Source organism: Lathyrus oleraceus, chromosome 1 (genome assembly GCF_024323335.1).
Source record: "Lathyrus oleraceus cultivar Zhongwan6 chromosome 1, CAAS_Psat_ZW6_1.0, whole genome shotgun sequence".
NCBI lineage: Eukaryota > Viridiplantae > Streptophyta > Magnoliopsida > Fabales > Fabaceae > Lathyrus > Lathyrus oleraceus.
In genome coordinates, this window is record NC_066579.1 from 346,588,794 (window position 1) to 346,600,518 (window position 11,725).

Consider the following 11,725-nt stretch of genomic DNA (forward strand, 5'->3'; position numbering starts at 1 on the left):
GGTTCCCATAGTCATAATCCCATCTTTCGGATATTATTAGAGGAACGACTACTCGTATTCCAACAATATTCTCAAGAGAGACTCTTATGAGTGTAGTATCGCGTAACAATCGTATCAAATCTTACATTTGAACGACTTTCGCACTACGTCCTACGAATAGGCCAAGATGGGTTAGGTAAACTAAGGTCCTTGGCTTCTTAGGTCTATATTGGAACAAGTAATGTCTAACCACAACTTACTTATGTGACATTATTGATCTCAACATGACCTCCACCAAGTGAATGGGCTTGCAAGTCAACTCGCTAAGGAATACTCCACACAAGTTGACAGGACTATGCCATTCTCCTATCTTAAGTGCACTCGAGTTCGGGTATAGAACTCATCTCACAAAGATCACCAAGCAGCCAGCCAACAGAAACAGATACAACAATGATATGTACACAATGTAATAAGGTAAAGCAGGTAAATAAATAACTGTACAAAAGCATGAACACCCAATAAACAAACAAACTACAAAAGCTAGGAGGGACTCGCTTAGGGAAGATGGACCAGCAAGAGGTCAACTTCTTAAAATCCCCAGCAGAGTCGCCAGCTGTCGCAACCTGAAAAATACAGTGCGCGAAAAAAACAACCGGCGAAAGAGAATGACAGAAGAGTCGCCACAGTGCGTTATTTATCCCAAGGGAGGGAAAGGAAACGCTCGAAGTAAACCTGAAAAAGGAAAGGACAAGACGGGGTCTCGCAACCAAATCTTGGGTTCGGGAGTCGGTTATGCGAAGGGAAGGTATTAGCACCCCTACGCATCCGTAGTACTCTACGGGATCCACTTTTGTAGTTTTTGTCTAAAGGGTGTGGGTTTACCTAACGTGTTTATTTACTAAAAAGGTTAAGAGAAATGACTCGCGCGGATGTCGCATCCACTGCATACGTATCTCATCTGAATATGAGAATCAGAGTCTTCGTAGCTCGGCTGACCTATGAGTTGGGGGGATGTGTGCTCGCTAAGACATCGCGTCTTATGCCTACGTATCTCATCTGGAATGAGAATCAGAGCAAGCCGTAGTTCGGCTAACTACGGGGTTATGGATTGGGTTTTGGACGAACGACGTCACTACGCAATCTACCGGATGCTCGACCTTCGGAGACTTACTCGCCTGTAGTAGAAGGAGTAAACGTGTTGCTTTGGGTTTTAGGGTTTGGGATGCTCGAGGGCAAACAGGCAGTCCTTGACGAAGGAACCGCGCTACCTGCAGGGATATGAATACAAAATACAAAACATGTATCTCAAAGTAAAATGCCACCAAGGGGCTCAAACATTGCCTTCTATCGAGGTCTTCCAGCTAAGAAAGCGATAAAGTATGAGAAAGGGAAAAAATTACCACACAGATAAAGATCCGAAGCTATAGCAGTTAAAGGGGCAAGAAACCCTGAAATGTCTCCAGCTGGACCGTTAAAGGAAATCAGTCAACACGAATAATCAGAATAAAACTCTAGGGGGTATCCCACAAATAAAGTGGGAAACCACGCGAGTGTCTCTGCGAAAGCCATGTGAGCCCTCACAAAACTCGACAAAGGGTTAGAGCAGCAGGATGAAATCAAGAGAAAACAATGCCATGGAAACACAAGACAGGTTAGAATAAACAAAATAGGGTAACCCAGAGTTGCCCCTAAATCAAAATGTAACCATATGAATATTCCATCAAAATTCACAAAAGGCTCACAAAAAGGTATCAAATTCACCCATAATACCTCATACATTTAGAGCATTCAAATAAAAGGCATAAAGATGATGGATATAGGGCAAACCTGATTGGAGAGCTTGATTGAGTTGCGCCCGTGAGGTTTACAAGTTGAGTTCCTTTCAGGGTTTGGAGGTTGCTCTGAACTCTGTTGGCTTTTCTCTCACTATCTTTTCCTCAGGGTTTTGCTTCTCTTCCTTCTTTCTCCAGTGAATCTCCCAGTGTAACTCCAAGTGTGTTTTCCTCTACTGAAACTTCAGTATTTATAGACTGATTTTCGTGGGTAATGAGCTCAAATGAGGGAGACCCAAGTCCAAAATAATTTGTTATATTTTATTTATTTATTTTATTTATTTAATTAATTAATTAAATTTTTTTTTTTTTTCGTTTTTTTTTTTTCGGGAAAAATGAAGGGTAAATTTTGGGGTATTACACCCGGAACCCCTCCGGACACTTTTTCTACGATTGATTTCTGGCAGGCTATTACAGGTAAAATTGGATATAACCCTAGCTCGGGAAAAGCTTCTGGAATTCATAACCCGTGCTTCAGGTATGCACAAAAAGGGTTAGCATACACCTTGTTCGGACGGGGTGATAGTACCGGGGTTGCTGCTAAGAGAGAGTTATTTTTTCTGTATTGCATGGCCCACAATGAGCGAATCAATGCAGCGGCTTTCGCCGCCAATCATTTGAAACAGGTTGGCCATGCAACTACTGGGGATATTTCTGTAGGTGGTATGATCACGCAGATTGCGGGCCACTTTGGGTATGATCAACTATTGATGGAAGAGACTGCAGTAATGGGCAAGACTAAGATTGACATGCACACGCTAGTCAATCAGCAAATGATTGCCATCAGGCCGACTCATTACGCTCTGATGATTCACAATGTGGAAGTGCTCGCACTACCAGCACCTGGGTTCATTAGCATTGCCAATGCTGCTAACTGGTTGTACACAGGTTCAGCCCAAGCTGTAGGGGAAGATGCGCAGTTTGACCATGACCTTTCAGGTGAGGACATGGAAGAAGATGAGAGGCCAGCTACCCACGGTATGCCACCCCCACATGATTCGAGCCTACATGATGAAGGCTCCTCTTTTATGTCTTAGGACCAGTGGGGTTGGATCCAGACGGAGATGGGAACTCTCTGCACCGAGCAGACCAGACAAGGTGCGGAATTAGATAGACAGAGTGTGGAACTGTTCCGACAAGGGACAGTCATGGATGACATGCAGGCCATGATGCAACGTCTGATGTTGCATTTCCCGCACGATCCCCCGCCTCCTCCACCACAGTGATCACTATAAGTCCCCTTCGTGTTTGAATTTAAACATTGAGGTCAATGTTTAGTTCAAGTGTGGGGGGGTTTTCTCCTTTCATGTTTTTATTTTCTTGCAATTTGTTTTGTTTTTGTTATGTTATCGTTATATTAGTATGTTTGTTTGTTTTGTTTGTTTTCTGTTCTTTTGGACCTACTGTGTGTATAGAGTGATGAGAAACGGTTGGACGAGCCCGGGATCAATGGTAGTAGATGAATGACACCCCTCAAACTTAGGCTGATAAGGCACCCCGGAAGTTGATGCAACCTTGAGAAAAGAAGTCGGACACAATTTGGGGACACCGGACCAAGAGAGCGGTATGGAAAGACCAAGTCAGAAAAGAACCACATAACACGAGGAGACTTCAGAGCTTGCAAGCTAACCAACATGGTGAGATCACAAAAAGCCAAACACTAAATATCAGCATGAGAGTTCAGCCAGGTATGACTTTATCACTCTGATTTTGCATATGTTCTGTTGACACGTCACAACATGACAACACACACTGAGGCAAGTTGTTTGTTTAGCCAGGGCCTTTCTAACCATCCCTATCTATATGTTTCCCTTCGTGAACCCCGTTGAGCCTTAGCCATTTTATTCATCATAAACCCCCTGTTAACTATTAAGCATTATTCATCATAAACCCCCTGTTAACTTTTAATCATTCAATTTTTTCCATAACTCGGTATGATTGTGTGAATTGCAAGGTGTGCAATAAAAACTAAGTTTGGGGTGGAAATCTTGAAAGAGAAGGCAAATGCATAATAAGAGATCATACAAAAAGAAAAAGAGTATGTATGTGCTGTAAAAGAAAAAAAAAAGAAAAAAAAAGAGAAAAGAAAAACAAAAGAGAAAAATGCACTTGCTGAGACTTAAGACTCTAACACATATAAAATGCTCGAAAAATTTGAGTAGAAAAAGAGTCAAAAGAGTGAAATTAACCCCTAGAGTATACGTGATGCACGAGAAAAAGAGAAAGAAAAATCACACAACATGACTACCGAGTTCAAAACCCTTTGTTATCCAATTTTTTGTTTATCCCACCATACCCAAGCCCCGTTACAACCCAAAAAGACCTCGAAAAGTGTGTGGAATCTGCTATGGTAGTGACATTAGAATGTATTTAAAGTTAAGAGTTTGGTATTGCATACTGTGCTGTGAGTGTACACACCTAACCCTGAGAGATATTGTGAGTGTGTGAAAAGCTTGCAGGTGAAGAGGTTTCTGATGAGGAAATATGGTAAACTGCCTGAATCGGAGAGACCTGAAACTCGATTGGAAAGGAAGAACACAAATGGTGAAGACTAGGCTGCATTGTGGAAAATGAATTCGGGGGTGACCTTTGTTTGGACTCAATACATCACTTGAGGACAAGCAATGAGACAAGTTTGGGGTTGTGATCGGTCACCATTTCCATTGAATTCCCACCGTTAATCCGACGTATTTTCATCACTTTGGTAAGATTTATGTTTGTTTTTAGTTTCTTCGGAGTCATTTATCATGTTTTGTTGGTTTGGTATCGCATTGCATTCGATTACAAGTTTATGTCAAAAAGATATCGTTTATGCTTTGTTTGGTAGTGTCATTGTTACAGGCCATTGCACAGGTTTAAAAGCAATAATGGTGAAGCTATGGATACTCAGAAAGGCAAAAATATGAAGAAACAGCAGGTCAACACGGGCACCCGTGTGCCACAACACTGCCCATGTTGTTGATCAGGCAGAGCAAAATGAGAGGAGAAAAACAGAGATCAACACGGGCACCCGTGTGGTGACACACGACCGTGTTGTTTAAAACAGTGCATTAACACGGGCACCCGTGTGGAGGAAGAAGGCCCGTGTTGTTGCCTCTGTAGCTTGTGTTGAAAATAATTATTATGGAGAACAACACGGCCACCCGTGTGGTGGCACACGGCCGTGTTGATTGGGCGCAACTTGGAAACCCTAACTTTTGCTTTGTGAACCGATTCTGCTCATTAAGGGTAGTTTGGACCTTTTGCTTGGAAGAGATTCATCTGAAGCTATAAGAAGGCTTGGAAGATAAAGAAGAAGGCACTTTTTGACGGACGAAAGAAAACATTGCATTGGAGAAGATAGCTAATACGAAGGATTCGAAGACGGCGAGATTCAAGGGCATCAACCATTGAAGATCAAAATCTCCTAATTCTTTGTAATGTCTAATCTTTACATTATGAATTCTTTGAGTACTATGAGAGGCTAAACCCCCTGATGCTAGGGGGGTGGTCCTGATGTTATCGCATGTTATGAATTTGAACAAATGATTTCTTGATTACTATGTTACTTATTTCAATTCAATTGTGTGATGTTATTATGCTTTTGTATCAGACAAATACAAATTGATCTACGACTTTCAATAACAGGATTGTGATTGTTAGGGTTTTCACACAATCGGGTTTATGAATGCATCATCTAGGACTAGTAACTTGCGTAAATCACCGTAAACCTTGATATTGTGTATGATTAAAACCAATGATTAATTGAATGGACATTTGAGTAAGAATTGGTAGTTTAATAGTTTCTTCCTTAAGGACTTAAGTAAGAACATTCTGAGGTTAGGTGATTGAATGTTTCATATGTATTAAGGAAATCTTGACTGAATTCATAATTGGTTAAATCAACCACTCACCCTAGCATCTTTTATCTTAATCAATTATTTTTACTATTTTTGTGTTTACTCTTATAAATTCCAAAACAACCAAACCATTATCTTTTTGTTCTGATAGAATCAAATTAAAATAAGTATTTCCTACGCAATCCCTGAGATCGATACTTGGAAATAAAACTCCTTATTACTACATCGGTAAAAATAGTACACTTGCTATTTTTCCGATCAATAGTATATTGCATGATGTTTCTTATCCCTTCCCTGTCCTAAAACTGCGCCTACAACATAGTCACTAACGTCATACATGATTTCAAAAGGTAATCTCCAATTGGGCGGTTGCATGATAGGTCCGGTAATAAGAGCTATTTTCAGTTGTTCAAACGCCGCTAGGCATTTGTCATCAAATATGAATTCGACATCTTTCATCAATAAGCCAATCAGTGGTTTGGTGATTTTTGAGAAATCTTTAATGAATCACCGGTAGAAACCGGCATGTCCTAAGAAGCTTCGTATTTCTCTTACGGTTTCCGGAGGCTGAAGGTTTTCTATAACTTCTATTTTAGCCTTGTCGACTTCAATCCCCTTATCGGATACCATGTGTCCGAGTACGATCCCTTGTCGGACCATGAAATGGCATTTTTCCCAGTTTAGCACGAGGTTCACTTTTACGCATCTTTTAAGTACCATTTCAAGATTCGATAAACATCCTTCAAAGCTTTGTCTGCATACAGAGAAATCGTCCATGAAGACTTCCATGATATCATCTATAAAATCAGCGAAAATTGACATCATGCATCTTTGGAATGTTGTGGGAGCGTTACACAGTCCGAATGGCATTCGTCGGTAGGCGAATGTACCATAGGGACATGTGAAGGTCATTTTCTCTTGGTCGTCAGGATGAATAGGAATTTGGAAAAATCCTGAATAACCGTCTAAGTAACATAAGTGAGAATGCTTAGCCAATCGTTCAAGCATTTGATCGACAAACAATAAAGGAAAATGATCCTTCCGAGTGGCTTTGTTTAATTTTCTATAATCAATGCACATTCTACTTCTAGTAACCACTCTTTGTGCTATAGATTCTCCTTTTTCATTATTAACAACTGTGACGCGTCCCTTTTTCGGTACGACATGTACTGGGATGACCCATTGACTATCGGATATCAGGTAGATAATACCTGCTTCTAACAGCTTTTGCACTTCTTTCTTTACTACATCACTCAGAATGGGATTTATGAGGCATGACAACATAACCCATACCCGTGGGTACCCACACAAACCCGCCCCGAAATTGACGGGGAAAACCTGCTTTGACTGGGTTCGGGTTTGGGTTTTCCCCGATTATAAAATACGGGGACGGGTCGGGTAATAGGGACACTAGTACCCACCCCGAACCCGAACCCGCCGCGTTTATTTCATTATGTATATTATTATTTAGTTTTGATAATTTAGAATATTAAATATGTGTTTAATGTTTTGATATTTTATTTTGAATTTAATATTTAAAATATTTGAAATGTATGTATGAAATTTTTTTAGATTGTTTTATTTTATTATTTCTAATGTAATTTTATTTTGGAATAAATAAATATTTCTATTAAAAAAATAGATTTCACTAAATGAATGGTGGCAGGGCGGGGATACCCGAATCCAACCCGAACCCGTTTGGGACGGGTTTGGGTTTTGATTCTCCATCCCCGTTTGGGTTTGGGGCGGGGAACGAGGATTGTTTGGGGATTCGGGTTTGGGTTTAGGGGAGGTAAAAATCATCCCCTACCCGCCCTGTTGCCATGCCTTATCCTTCTTTGATGTTCTCTAGAGGTCTTACTGTCTTCCTCTAGCATTATGCGATGCATGCATATGGAAGGGCTTATTCCTTTTAGATCTGAGATATTGTAGCATAGAGTAGTTGGATATTTTCTTAAAACGTGTAGAAGTCTTTCGATTTCTATCTGCCCTAAGTTTGCATTGACTATTATAGGTCGCTTGAGTTCAGTGTCTAAAAATTCATACCTTAGATTTTTGGGTAGCGTCTTAAGTTCTAGGGCTGGTTTCTTTGGGCAAGGCGTATGATCGGGCGTTAGTGCTAGGCATTCTCTTAGGCTATCATCTCGGTATTCCTCACTCTGATTTTCATCTTCAAAAGTAGGAGGCCTTGACATTTTCAGTATTTCAGAATATGATGTTTGTTTGTTCTCCATTTCTCTTATACATTCACCGATGACATCTTGTAGATAACATGTATCATCTATAGCTGGTGCCTTTAAGAATTGCGTCAAAATGAATTCGACTTTTTCCTCACCAACTTCAAAGGTTAGCTTGGCTTTCTTAACATCTATAATGGCTCTAGTTGTAGCTAGAAATGGTCTTCCTAATATGATAGGGATGTTGGAATCCTCTTTTATATCCATGATTATAAAATCAGTAGGAATATAGAATTGTCCTAATGCTAATTGCTTGATTTGCTCACTAGTGTGTATGTTTTGATTTAGGAAATCCTTATTTGTTTGGGCTTGGGTAGCTATGAATTTTTCCATCATTATTTCTAGGTTTGACTTCCTAGGAGCATTTTGAGTATATGTGGCAGCTTTATGATATCCTGGTGGTACAGCAGGTGCTTGGTTAGGTGCATACAATGCATTAAAGTTAGGATGGTTCTTCCAACCTGGGTTATAGGTGTTTGAGTAAGGGTTTCCTTGAGCATAGTTCACTTGGTCTATGGAGGTTCCTGTCAAGAGTTGACATTTTGGGGCAGCATGCCCCGGAACTCTGTATATCTCGCAGTTTAGTGCTACGGCAACCACGATGGTTGTGGGTGTTATGGTCAAGTTGTTTATCTTTTGAGTAAGAGCGTCTACCTTAATTCGTACATACCGCCTTTCGTTGGAGGTTTCTCTACGGAGATTCTTTCGCTTCCCCATTGGTAATGATTTTGGGTTATACTTTCGATAAGTTGATAGGCCTTATTGTAGGGTTTATCCACCAATGTGCCACCTGCAGCAGCGTCTATTGTCAATCTTGTGTTGTACAAGAGACCGCTGTAAAAGGTATGGATGATCAACCATTCTTCTAGACCGTGATGTGGACAAAGCCTCATCATGTCTTTGTATCTCTCCCAAGCTTCAAAAATTGATTCATTATCTTTTTATTTAAGCCCATTTATTTGGGCTCTTAGCATAGCCATCTTACTAGGTGGGAAGTATCGTGCTAAGAAAACTTTCATCAACTCGTTCCACGTAGTGACATAGTCGGATGGTAGAGACTGGAGCCAAGCTCTAGCTCTATCTCTTAATGAGAATGGGAAAACACGTAGTCTTATAGCTTCGGGGCTGACACCATTTGCTTTCATAGTGTCTACATATTGCAAAAACACTAACAAATGTAGGTTCGGGTCCTCCGTGGGACTACCTGAAAATTGGTTTTGCTGTACGGCTGACAACAACGAAGGTTTTAGCTCGAAATTATTGGCCTCGATGGCAGGGGCTACGATGTTGTTATGTGGTTCATCCTACAAAGGGATTGCATAGTACTTAAGAGGACGACTTTGCGGTCCTTCGGCCATCTCTGGTCGAATAATTGGTTCAGGAATAGGGATATTAGGACCAGGAAGATTTAGCTTGATACGATGTTCTCGTATCAAGTCTCGTATCCGGCGTTCTAATCTTAGATAATGCTCAGGTTCGTCAAACGGTAGCTTTAATTTCTCGCCTTGAGAGCTAGTACTTGGCATACACTCGACAAAATAGAAAGGGAAATAGAATTGTTTGCCTTAGTCTATACTGGGCAACACTGGAGTTACGATATCGACTAAATTCATTCCCCGGCAACGAAGCCAAAAACTTGATCGCGTCTTAGTAAGTCTATAGGAATCGTGACTGCAAGTGCACAGTTATATCGCGTAGTGTTAAAGATTATCGAACCCATAAGGACTAATAATCGAATGTATCGTTATCTAATGTTACTATGTAAATCTAAGGCTGATGATCGTTCTAAGATTGGAGGAATGAAGAGAAATAACTATAACGTAAATAGAAGATTAATAGAGATATTTGATAAAGGGATATCGGTATGTAATGTATCAAACTTCGGGGGTTCGATAGATAGTTGGTGTAATCTTATTGGTCAAAATATTCTTCAGTAGAAATTATTTATAAAAAGAACTTAGTCTCACACTCTCGTTTTATTGACTCTGACCATACTCTTAAGCCCGAATGATTGGCTCTCGCGGTCTCATTTTGAATTTAAAAGTAATTTTTGAATATGAATAAAGTCTAATTAATCCTAAAACGCTCTCGCTGTGTTTAGGATTAATGCCTAGTTTCAGCTATCTGGTCAAAATCTCAAAATCTCGTTCTTGTTGACCGTAACCTTTGATTGTTTTGTACTCTCGTACGAAAAACAGTTTTGACTAAAATAAGAAACTAAAACCGAAAAAATAATTTTTATAAAAGGCAACACCAATTATTTACGAATTTCGTCGTTTCGACGGTCTTTACATATTGATACCTAGGGTTTTAGCCGGACATGGATTCGGTAACAGACATGGTATTCAGAAAATCAAACATACAATAAGGCATATATAAGTAAAATGGCAATTAAAATAAAACTTGGACTATGAATTGAGAACTTGAACTGAATCCTGATTCTTCAAATTAAATAATGTCGGCAAGCTTTAGCAATCGCGTACAATGTTATAATCGAATTCAAATGCGTAAACAATAAGTTGCAATAGTCCCCGATGTGGAGAATCTATTGCTTTTATAAAGTAAGAAAACTGCCTAAGAAAACTAACCAAAAAGAATCTGACTAAAAAAAAAGCATGTCTTCAAAGGAGAAACGACCCTCCTTTATATATTTTCCACTTCCTTAGATTGTAGCGAAAAGGTGATGGAATCGTGGCTAAAATAATGGAGAGAAAGTAGGGAAGACCGGGTTGTGGCGGTTGCCACAACCCTAGTTTGATCTCCGCGGAGAGCGCCACCTTTTGAGGGATGGGCACCACCATTTCCTTGCTTTGTGGCGGGTGCCACCACTCCCTTTAGGTCATGTGGCGGGCGCCACATATCCAAGTGATGGGCGCCACATGCCCATTTGGTGTGGTGGGCCCCATACTCTCTATATTTCTCCATTTTCTTCTCTTTTTCTTTCCTTTTGCTATTTTCCACTTTGCTTGCTTGTACACCTTTCATTCGATAAATACCTGCAATAAATATAAAATACTGCATAATAATAAGCGTTAATCAAGTAAAAAGCAATGCATATGAAGCCAAATATACGATATGTTTTTACGTTATCAGTATCTACACAGAGGGATTCACTAATGCCCCGACGAAACAAGGAAACGTCCACAATGCCTAACTCTGACATCGCTCACATGACTATGACCATCCAAAGTCTCCCCATAAGTATAGCATCGAGGTCTGATCTATCCTACTGTTACCTACACAAGAGCTAATTCATGTCTGGTCCCCTACATATGGAAAGGAGCTAGGGTGAAAACACATATCCCCTATAACTCATAGGTAATGGACGCCACATGTAGTTCTTAATTTTTTGATCACGACACATGGATCAATGACTGTCATATTCTACCTCATAGGTGAAGGTATAGAAAAACAAGAAAATGGGGTTTGAATTGTTTTCATTGAAAATAAAAACTTTTAGCAATGCTGCACACACAAATGTAATAACAAACAACATAGAAGTTTATCCTGGTTCGCTTGAAAATCAAAGTTACTCCAGTCCACCCGGTCAAGGTGATTTCACCTTCAATAAGGACTTAATCCAATGATCTAGAAAGATTACAACAATCGTCTAAAAGTTCAACAATCTCTTATCCCTCTCAAGTATACAGACTTCACAAGTCACTTGAGGAAATATAATAACTATTGAGAATTACAAGAGTGTGTTTGATGCTTCTAGATAAGTAATATGAACATAATTAAAATAGATGATCAATGATTACACTATAAGCAACAACTCGTGTGTGATAACTGAACTATACAATGAAAAGAATTTAGTATACGATTCAAGGTGTATAGT

At 39.9% G+C, this 11,725-nt stretch overlaps 1 non-coding gene across 1 annotated transcript; it reads left to right on the forward strand.

Moving 5' to 3' along the window:
• The first annotated feature begins 8,754 nt into the window (after window positions 1-8,754).
• LOC127116339 (small nucleolar RNA R71) lies at window positions 8,755-8,861 on the forward strand. Its single transcript, XR_007801291.1, has one exon. It is a non-coding gene; the product is annotated as a small nucleolar RNA R71 (small nucleolar RNA).
• The last annotated feature ends 2,864 nt before the right edge of the window (window positions 8,862-11,725 follow it).